The following is an 11,844-nucleotide window of genomic DNA, read 5'->3' as shown; positions in this document are numbered from 1 at the left end:
AGAGACATTACTTTGCCGACTAAGGTCCGCCTAGTCAAGGCTTTGGTTTTTCCTGTGGTCATGTATGGATGTGAGAGTTGGACTGTGAAGAAGGCTGAGTGCCAAAGAATTGATGCTTTTGAACTGTCGTGTTGGAGAAGACTCTTGAGGGTCCCTTGGATTGCAAGGAGATCCAACCAGTCCATTCTGAAGGAGATCAACTCTGGGATTTCTTTGGAAGGAATGATGCTAAAGCTGAAGCTCCAGTACTTTGGCCACCTCATGAGAAGAGTTGACTCACTGGAAAAGACTCTGATGCTGGGAGAGATTGGGGGCAGGAGGAGAAGGGGACGACAGAGGATGAGATGGCTGGATGGCATCACTGACTCGATGGACGTGAGTCTGAGTGAACTCCAGGAGATGGTGATGAACAGGGAGGCCTGGCGTGCTGCGATTCATGGGGTCGTAAAGAGTCGGACACGACTGAGCGACTGAACTGAACTGAACTAACTCCTGCGTTACAGGCATATTCTTTGCCTCTGAGGCACCAGGAAAGCCCAAACTGGGGCATAAAAGGTTAAATTTGCCCAGGATTATTACCTAGTAAGTGATGGAGGTAAATTGGGACCCAAGTGGTAGAGATCCAGAAGTTTTGCCTGATCCTTTATTCTGCTGCCCTCTGCTCAGGGTATCATTTAGCCACTGATGAAAGCTGAAATAGACAAGTCACTCCACATTTATGAGGAGCTCCCTGTGCTAATGCCGCTGGGGATGGAGGAGAGGTGAAACGATGAGGACTTCATTGCTCTGCTTACCCAGCTATAAAACAAGCAACTTGCTCCCAGCAGAATGGAATGATGACTAGATTAGAAATTCTGGGGAAAGAGAAGGTGGAATTTGAGTGAGCCCTGAGGGATGGATTTTAACAGATAAAGTGGGAGGAGAGCATTGCAAGTTCAAGCAACAGTAAGGATTTTGTTGTTGTTGTTGTTGTTGTTGTTTTGTTTACTCACTAAGTCCTGACCAACTATTTTGCAACTCCATGGACTGTAGCCCCCAGGCTCCTCTGTCCACGGGATTTCCCAGGCGAGAATACCAGAGCAGGGTTGCCATTTCTTCCTCCAGGGGATCTTTCTGACCCAGGGATTGAACCTGTATCTCCTGCATTGGCAGACAGATTCTTTACCACTGAGCCACCTAGGTGGATTTTGTTGTTGTTTAATTGCCAGCGACTCCCACAAGTCTCCTGCAGAGCAGGTAGATTCTTTACTGCTGAGCCACCAGGGAAGCCCAATGTGACTTTTACTTGGAGTATAATTCTGGAGATAGCATGGTGGGCTCTATCCTAAGCAGGAGGAATGGGGAATTAATTCAGGGAAGTTTTAGTGACAGACGTAAAAAGGGATGGGTTGGTGGATATTGTGATATGGTATGCAGACCCCCTTTCAGGAATAAAAGTCTTACTCTCCTAGTCACTGGGAATGATGCCATCAGAGAGCCCTCAGCTGTGAAGCCCCTTTACCTAGGGTCATGCCTTCCTCCTGGAATGACTGGCATCCAATGAGTGACTATTGTGGGGGTATAAAGGCCCTCATCTGTCACTCCAGCTGGGAACAGCTCTGAAGGATCATCCCAAGTTCAGAACTCCTTACTCTGCTGTTGAAATTCTTTCTCTGCCCAGTCCCACCCCCTTCCTTTTCTCTTTGAAAGGTCATTATCCCAAGAGCTCTCCCTGATTCACCTCCTCCTTCATGCCTTAAAGTCTGCATTCTGGCAAACTCCACCTGCTTCCAATGACTACCTGTGCTTGGTAGGAATAAAACCCGCAGTTGGGCATGTAGCAAGTGAAAGAAAAGGCAAGTCAAAGAACATGCCCAAACAAAGTAGCTAGAGGTTTGACAGTCTAAGCTAGCATGCAGTCCTCCCTGTGTACTAAGTCACTTCAGTCATGTCCGACTCTTTGTGGTCCCATGGACTGTAGCCCACCAGGCTCCTCTGTCCATGGGATTCTTTACCACTAGGGCCACCTGGGAAGCCTGATGCCTTCCTTGGACAACTGTAAAGTACCCCTTAATGACCTCCTTATTTCTCTTCTTGACCATGATAGAAATGGTCCCCTCTTCATGTGTACGCCAGAGGGATCATATACAGAAGAAAATGAAAATTCCTTATCCATCCTGCAGTGTTCTACCTAATCTGACCCCCTGATGCTTCTCCAACCTCTCCATGCTCCACCACCCTGGCCTCTGTTCATTTCTGGAACATGGCAACCATATCCCACTGTCCCCCGATATTCCCAAGGTTATATCTCTCATTTATTCCTCATTTACACCTCTTTCCTTCAAAAGCTCCTTCTCTAGGAGGTAGCCCAATTACCCCATTTAGAATATCAAACTCTATCATTTTCTATCCCTGAAACTCATTTTTTCCCCCAAATCAGTTATTTCAAGTTGACATTGACTTTGTATTATTTAACCTGTTTGTTGGTGTGTTTTTTTCTCTCTAGCATGAGTGCTCTGTAAGGACAAGAACACTGTGTTCCTCTCTGTTGTATCCCTAGTCAGAAACATAATTTGTGCAGAAGTTAGTGAAAATCAGGGACATATAAGGAGTGTAATTTCAGTAGAAAACATGAGTCTCCTTTTGAATATGTCGAGTCTGAACAGTCTTTAGAACGGTCACACCAGAAGTTTAGAAGACAGTTACCAATTTAGGTTTCTAGGTAAAGACAGAGACAAGGAAGTTCCACAGAGTGTCCAGTAAAGTGAATGGGGATGGGGGATGAACCTGAAGAGCACCCCAGGTTGCTCTGGGAAATGTTAATCTCAGGAGAGACTAATGAGTCTCTCTTTGAAAATAAGAATAGAATCCAATTCAGAAAAGTGAAAGCCGCTCAGTCATGTCCAACTCTTTGTGACCCCATAGACTATACAGTCCATGGAATTTTCCAGGCCAGAATACTGCAGTGGGTAGCCTTTCCCTTCTCTAGGGGATCTTCCCAATCCAGGTATTGAACCCAGGTCTCCCGCATTGCAGGCAGATTCTTTACCAGCTGAGCCACATGGGAAGCCCAATGCAAACAGATGTATTAAAAGAAAAATAAGCAAAGAGAGAGATAGAGGGAGACAGAGAGACAAAGAAAGGAAGGCCGGAAAGGGGGATTTATTGACTCATGTGACTGCAAAGTCCAGAGGCTCAGGCTGGTACAGATCCAGGGACTCAGAGTGATACTAGAACTTGGTCTCTCTTCACCTCTCTGCCCTTCTCCTCTGCATTGACTGCTCTCAGCTAGCCTCCTTTGAAATGGACCACAGATCACCAGAATCAGTTCCAGTCCCTTCAGTCAGCAAACCTAGCTAAAGACAGTACGCCTTCCACAACAATTTTCCGCCACCAAAAACTTTCAAGAAACTGGGCCTAAGGGGCTGGTCTGGCTTGAGTCATGGGCCCAGAGGGCTAAGTGTTGTGATTCTGAGTCTCAGTGTATCTGATATGGTGTGCTAGAGGCTTCCACAACTCAGTTGCATGCCTCTCTTTCCAACTCCACACTCAGTGATTTCACTTGGTAGCCTGACATTGGCCATGATGGGGGTATTTACGCCATGGAAACTGGCAAGTGCTGTCAATCAAGGCTCTTTTTCTTTGGAGAATGAGTTGTTAAATACCAGGAACACCTCACTTGTCTTATGATCACTTGTAAAGTCAAGGAATGGAAAATGGACCCCCAGAACTGAAAGAGTAAGAATGATGGGGGAGTGGCTCCCTAACCAGAAACCAGGATACTGTTACTGAAAGATGAGAGAATGAATGTTGGGCAGTGTCCTCTACACTGTATATTATGTTATATTGTATTATCACATTGCATTATATCACATTATATAACTGCTTGCACCCAAACTTCTGTGATTCAGGAGTCCCTTGTTTTCATGAAGCTCTAATGAACTTCCTAACATCTTTGGTAACTAGTGAACCAGACTTTAGAGACAGAACATGAGAACTAAGAAGAAAAATAATATGTAGACCTATGGCATGTTAGTGGCTGAGGGGGCGGAAAGTCCACAATTATTTTCTGGTTCACTCTCTCTTGAACAGAAACTAGAAAATATCTAAAGTGAAGAAAGTGTTGACTTTATGCCAACTGAGATGTATGCATATTTTAACTTTTAGCCAGTAAAAAAAGGTTTAAAATCAAAGGAATAACAAATTCCCTATATATTTTAGGCTAGATAGTATATGCTAATTTCTAGTACTTTTATGAGCTGTAACTAACCTTAGGCCTTTGAGAAATCAAATGTTAAGGCTTTAAGCATTTAGATATGAAACTCAGTCTAGTTAGGTAATGTACTCTGTGCTCAGGTTTTCAGTTGTGACTCACTCTTTTCGACCCTTGGACTGTAGCCCACCTTGCTCCTCTGTCCACGGGATTTCCCAGGCAAGAGTACTGGAGTGGGTTGCCATAACTTCCTCCAGGGGATCTTCTCGACCCACATCTCTTACATCTCCTGCATTGGCAGGAATAGAACCCACATCTCTTACATCTCCTGCATTGGCAGGTGGGTTCTTTACCACTAGCATCACCTGGAAAGCCCAAACAAAGCAATACAAAACTGCGATGCTGAGTTGCTCAGTCATGTCCGACTCTTTGCGACCCCATGGACTATAGCCCGCCAGGCTCCTCTAGCAGATCTTCCCAACCCAGGGACCAAACCCAGGTCTCCTGCATTGTGGGTACATTCTTAACCAGCTGAGCCACCAGGGGAAGCCCAAGAATACTGGAGTGGGTAGCCTATCCCTTCTCCAGCAGATCTTCCCAACCCAGGAATTGAACTTAGCTCCTGCAATGCAGGTGGATTCTTAACCAGCTGAACTACCAGCAAAGTAATTTCTATTAGTTAATACTTAACTAATAGGAAATTAATTACATTCTGTGTTTTGAAAAAGTCTTACAATGCAAATTTCATGAGGATAAGGGCTTCGTTTTGCTCACTGTTGTACCCTTCACATTTGTATGTAGTAAGCGTTCAATGAGTAAGTGTTGAATATTGAGTTTAAAAATTTAAAAATGACAATCAGTTCAGTTCAGTCATTCAGTCGTGTCTGAATTTTGGTACCCCATGGACTGCAGCATGCCAGGCTTACCTGTCCATCACCAACTCCCGGAGCTTGTTCAAACTGATATCCATCAAGTCAGTGAAGCCATCCAATCATCTCATTCTCTCTTCATAGATGTCTATTATACTTAAACTGTATCTGTGAATTACTGATCTTCTTTGTTCTTTAACTGAAATTTCTTATTTTCTAAAGATGGAAACATGTATTGAAAATTCAGGATTCAGCAGATATAATTATATGGTAATTCTAAGAAATTCCTAACAAAACTGCTCTATGTGAAGTAAAAATACCTTTGGAAGGCATAGGCAAAAGCGACTCTCTCTCTAAATCCATTGGAAGTGTCTGGGGTGCTCCTGGCTGTTGGGGTTCTGAGTATAGAGACACTTTCACTTTGAGGAAGCAGTAACCCCACAGAGTTAGATGCTAGAGTGAAAATCTGATCATGAGGTCTCAATGCAGAGGGGAGAAACTTGGGGATGGTGGGATGGGCCAGGCCCTGTAGACACAGTACTGCGTGAGATGGCAGAATGCAAACAATACCCAGAAGAAATAGCAATTCATCTCTCTCACTGAGTAAGAAAATCTGAAACAGGGGTATATGAGAGAAAGAGGTCCGTGCCGACAGAGGCAAAGGAGAGGAACAAACTGGACTCAGGAGAGATGGGAGAACACTCAAGAGTGTGGCTTCGGACTGAAAAGGGCCTTGCAAAGCACTGGGTCAAAATGACGGCAGCAGCAGCGAACTGGAAGCAGCGCAGGGGTGAGCAGCCAGGCTGGCACTGATAGCGGAACACAGAGCCCAGTAATCAGGAGTGTGGGTTTTGGAGGCACACTGCAGTGGTTTGAAATAAACTGTTGTCAAACGCAGCCTCCTTTGTAAATGTGAATGACAGCCCTCCTTGAAACTCACTAGGTTGTAGGGAGCATGGAGCAACTCAGTATAACCTGGAACTCTGTAAGTGCTCAATAAATGTTCATTGCTGGTATCTAGCAAGTAAGTGTTCTGAACCCTACTTTTAGTTAATGTCTTTTAATTTAGAATAATGAAGCTTTTGAGTTAGCCTGGAATTCAGACCTTTGTTATTTTCCTTCTTTTGCTATTGAGCTTTAGTTTCGTCATCTGTCAGTGGGACTGATACATATATCACAAAGAAAGTGCCCTGCAGTGAGACTATTCATGCTGATAATCAATTAATACTTGTCTCCCAACTTGAGGGTCACATGTACACCTGTTTCTCTTTCCTAGAGTTAAGAAAAAAACATCTAGTGAGACTAATTGATGTAGTCCATGTTAGGCCTATCGAGGTGGGTAGAACAAAATTCTAAATGCACTTGAGTTTGACTTGGATATCTTAATTTCAGCAGTGTTAAGATTTCTGTCAGCTCTTTAAATGTAAGATTCTGTAATGAAACAAAATAGAAACTTCAGATTTCTTGGGCATGTCACAGAAGAGAATCTGAGAGCTGTGGACTTCTCCTTTGAGAGTGTTGTCCTCAGTTACCTTAAGTTCCAGCACGGAAATCATCAACAGCAATGCCCCTATTGCCCGGAGCTTCCATAGTGACGGCCACTTTTGTTTTCCGATGTGAGACCCAGGCGGTGTACCAGGTGAGGTGCCCAAAGGAAACCCCAGGGACACTGCAGTTATTAAAATTAATTATATAACTGACTCGTTATTTTTCGGCTACCTGATGTGTGAGAGACCTTGAGTTAGCTCTGCTGGCAAATGTGTAACCATTAAAAATTCTCCACAGTCAGAAACTGGAAACAAAAACTCTTTCGGTTTTAGATTTTTTTTGGTCTTGTAAAGAACATCGAAGGCTGTGGATTAAGTGCATTAGTTAGAATAATATATCCAAGGATTTAAGGAATTTGGGTCCAATTTCGAACCACTCCACTACCTCTGGCTTGACCTCAGCTCAATTCCTTAATCTTTTGGCTTCGTTCTCCATCTGTGCAAGATGCCTCTGGCAACACACTGAGTGCAGTAACTGTAGGAACAAATTAAATAATGGGCTTAATATCACCACCAAGATTGGAGTAAATAGCTCTTTTGCGGGATCCATTAGCTAAACTGAAAGTAACAGCACAGGATTCTGGGTCCATGATGGACTATGTGGAATAGCATTGCGTCAATCTGAATGTCCTGCTTTGCCCCTCAATGACTCTAGACAACAGATAAAGAATATTGGGAAAGAAAGAGACAAGCAAGGACAGAGGAGCTTGGTAAGTCAAAAAGAAGAGTTACAAGATGAAGGGATGGAGGACCAAAAGATAAGATGTGTGATGTGACTGGAGACAGAAGCAGAAATGCGAAGAAGAAAGAGGCAGGAAGAAAAACAAGAAAATGAGGGCGATGAAGGGAAGGCTGTGAAGTGAAGTGAAGTTTCAGACCGTAGTTTATTGGTATCCAGCTGGAGGGAAGGAGATTGCAGCAGAGCAGAGCAGGGCACTGGGGCAAGGTTCATTCCAGGTGAGGCTTTGCCGCTGGTGGTGTCTTCAGTGGCTCCTTCTACATTCCTGGTACCCCAGCCCTAGGCTCTGGTTCAGGGTAACCTCAACAGCTGAAGATGCTTAACCCCTCAGAAGTGTAAGAATTTTAATAGGATTCTTGAAGTGACAGATCTTGTGCTCATTCGCTTCAGTGGTGTCCGACTCTTTTCGACCCCGTCGACTGGGGCCCACCAGGCTTCTCTGACCATGGGATTCTCCAGGCAATAATACTGGAGTGGGGTGCCATGCCCTCCTCCGGGGAATCATCCCTATGTAGGGATTGAACCTGTGGCCCCTGGGGCTCCTGCACCGCAGGCAGAATCTTTACCACTGAGCCACCTGGGAAGCCTGGGTCTACCAGGGAATTAACTAAATGTTAGTCTGTTGGCAGAAAGGACCCTCCTTACTCAGTGCTCCTCAAATCAATTTCTAAGCTTTACTCACTGAGGATAACAGGATTTATAACCACCTAACTACCACAGGTAGTCCCAAAGAGACTCATCTACCTGCTTTGATTGACTTAGAGGTAATAGTAGATGTGGTAATAAGGATACAATTTGTAGCTAATATTCATTGCTTACTTTGTGTCAGTCATATACTCCATGCAGTCTTCGAAAAGGGATCTGAGGTGATTTACTATAATAGACATTGTAAGAGAGGAGGAAAAATTATACACACACACCTTATCTGAGGAAAACTGCAGCGTGTTCAACACAGGGCAGTAAGAGGCTTTATAGAAATTCATTCATTCGTCTTCTCTGCCACCTTCTGATAGGTATTTTAAATAAGCCCTTTTCATAAAGAAACTGGGGAAACCAAGATTTGATATTATGTCCTTGGTTTGCTTCATGGGGCAGTATTAAAAAAAAGAAAATAACCCTGTATGAATCTCTCCACTTAATGACAATAGCAATTTCAAAGGTTTCCACCAGGAAAAAAAAAAAAAGTCACCTCCAAGATTTGATATTATGTCTTTGGTTTGCCTTCACGGGGCAGTATTAAAAAAAAAAAGAAAATAACCCTGAATGAGTCTCTCCACTTAACGACAATAGCAATTTCAAAGGTTTCCACCAGGGAAAAAAAAAAGTCGGCTCTGCCTGCCATCAAAGGATGTCTGAAACCATTGAAATGGATTGTAGTGCCCTGTTAAGACTCTGGAATATCCATCATATAAGGACCCTTATGACAAATTTCTCTCCCAGAGTGAGCCAGGAAAGACTTTCTTCAAAATAAACTCTACTTTGCCATTTCTTGCACTTAACAATAAGAGTTACAAAAATCTTCATTTCCCCCTACTTCATTTGGCTGTGAGGAAGCCTGGAGCTAAATTTTGTGCTCAAATGCTATTGTTTGTCTTAGCCAGAGTTTTTTTTTTCCTTTTTTTTTTTTTTAATATTTGTTTTTCATTGTAAACCACCTGAAGTCTCCTTGGAAGAAGACTTTGGTAAAAATAAGCAAAAGACAAAATACAATCTTGTTGGGGCCATGATGAGGACATAAACCAAAATAGTTTACATAACACCCCCAAAATTTTTCTATTTGAAAGAGAATATTTTAAACAGAATCCCAGGAAGATAACATCTTTCATAGTGTTTATTGCATTTTTCATGCCCCTCACACCACATTTCAAACTACTTTGGTTACTCAGAACATAACACGGAGAGAAAATTAGCTGATTATTCTCATGTATCTTCTTGTCATATATCTAATTAAAGTTTTGTACCTTGTCCAAAACTACTTTCTAAAATAAACCAATTTAAGTCTACATTTATCAGTCAGGCTTAAAATGAAGAATAGCTTCACTCATTTCAACTATTCTCTGGCTAATAACTATGCTTAATTTGTAGTTTTATTTGGTTCCAAAATTTCTTCCAGGAAGAAAGCCTTTTCTTGTCCCACTGATTGATAACAGCACACGTGTTAGATCACACATCCCAAGAAGCCTGCATGTGAGCCAAGATATGAGTAATTTAATAACAAAACCCCATCATCTCACATTTGCTGCTTTTGTGAGTGATGGATCCCTTCAAAGAACAATGCCTTTCATCTCCAAAATTTTCATTACAGGTGTGGTGATGATTTTTATTTCACTTAAAGATTATTCTTATGTTTAAAGATTTCAAATGAAATCTTATTTATGAAAAAAAAAAAAAAGAAAGACACGAACAAAATAGAAAAGCAGGGAGAATAGCTAGAAAGAAGAACACAAATCTTGGGCGTAAAATAATTAATGAGGAAATTAATTCTAGCTACCAATAAGTACTTTATGTTAAACATTTTGCTGCTTTATTCCCATTCAATTTTAGCTTATTATATACCTTACCTTCTTGCTTCCAATTATGTAGTCATTTCCATTTCCTTCTTTATTTGTTCAACACAAACACTGAATAAGTACTGTCAGACTCTTCATATTATACAACATAAGCATCAAACAAAACAAATTTTATGTTTTGATATTTATTTTGCAATATCTGTTTTTGGTTTACAAACTTAATTATTATATAAAATAGTATTTACAAAACAGACTTGTCTATGACAAGGGAAATAACAGTGTCAATCCATGACACTTTAAATTAAGTAATATTCCTTTAAGAATCCAAAGTGGTTAATCCACCTTTTATACAATCATTAAGGAAAATTTCCTACTACCAACTCAGCAGGACCATATGAAGTGCTGCAAAAACAGAGTTTCTGGTCATAATCAGAAAATTGCTAAGACATTTTTAAAGCCCCTGCTTTCTTATGGAAATATAAAAATCTACTTTTTCTCATGAAAAGTGTGTGTAACATGGCTCTTCAAACCAGACCTCAGTATCGTGTGGGTCCTGGGGTGCTCCTTGAAAACTGTGGCAACTTCCTGAGTTCCCTGACTTGTGATACAGGGGTGTGCACTGGAGGCAAGTTTTCTGAATCTAATTAAAGCTTTAAGGCATTGTTCCAGCCCCACATCCAAGTCCCTGGCAGGAGACAAGGCAATACATTCACATAGTCGTGTTTTTGTACAATTGGCAAAAGTAAGATATTTTAACCACCATCAGCTGAGACTGAGATCTCTTTCCCTTTCAGTTTCCCCTTTGTCACTTTCCCTTGGGTTGGGTGGTGCTGGAGCAGCTTGGGTGTGCTGTATTGTTTTGTTTTTCCTTTTCCTTTGGGAGGACCACCCAAATTGCATAAACTTCTCATAAAATCTGCATCAATGCACCCCTATGTGTGATAACAGTACCTGTTTTACAGGTATTTGTGCAGGTTAAAAGAGCTGACGGATGGTGCCAGGCACAGAGTGTATCCAATAGTTGCTAGGCATTATTATTCCCCCAAGAGTTTCTATGTCTAAGTCACAGAAGTAAGCATTCTATGTAATATGCTTAAAAACTATGATTTTTCCCCACAAAAGGAATTTCTCCACCTCATATAGGGGCTACATCACAATTTTCTTAGACTCTAGGCACTTGTGCCTCTTTGTTGAACCCCTTCATCCATTAAAATCTTTTTACATGAGATAAATGTCCCAACCCACCAAGGACTCAAGAATCAGGGTAACACAAAAAGCAGCATCTTAAACAGGGGTTCAGGTACACATACTGGAAGGCTGTTTTGCAAACAAGGTCTCAGAGATAATAGGAAGCATTAGTTTGGGCGTTTAAAATACATATGAATGAAGCTGGCCGTTAGAACACAAGTGGGGTCCATGTCTTACTGTGAAACACACACTTTCATTTAGGGAGACTACTTTTCAGTGTACCTGATGGTGTTTTTTGTGCCCATTCTAGTTACATTATCAACAGGGAAATATTGCCTCAGAAAATAAGGTTCGTTTTGCCAATTTAGAAATTGCTTTGGAATTTCATCCAAAGGTCTCATAAAAACACGTTGGCCTTTGTGCTGGTGCATCAAATAAATCACAAATGAAACAAACAAGCTGGCTTCCTACCGAAGGTGTGTCTGCAGAGCCCTGTGACTCTGCGTGCCAGGGGCTCCATCTGGCACATTTCTGAACTTTGCAAAATTAATTGTGCTGAAGAGAACATCATCAAACGTGTCCGGCATAGAGGGTAAACATCTTCAAACCATGATTCTGCGCCATCAAACGCTCTCCAGCTAATTACATTTGGTGCATTACTCTGGACGAAAACCGAGGCCAAGTGAAACTGCGGAAATGGGAACAATGCAAGGAGGAAAAATCTCACTCCATTAAGAGATCCGTTTTTTCTCCGCACAAATAAGCCCACCACGCCTTGGAGGCAAGACTAGATGACTCC

The sequence above is a fragment of the Oryx dammah genome, unplaced genomic scaffold, assembly GCF_014754425.2.
Source record: "Oryx dammah isolate SB20612 unplaced genomic scaffold, SCBI_Odam_1.1 HiC_scaffold_20, whole genome shotgun sequence".
Lineage (NCBI taxonomy): Eukaryota > Metazoa > Chordata > Mammalia > Artiodactyla > Bovidae > Oryx > Oryx dammah.
Note: the sequence above shows the minus strand (reverse complement) of the source record.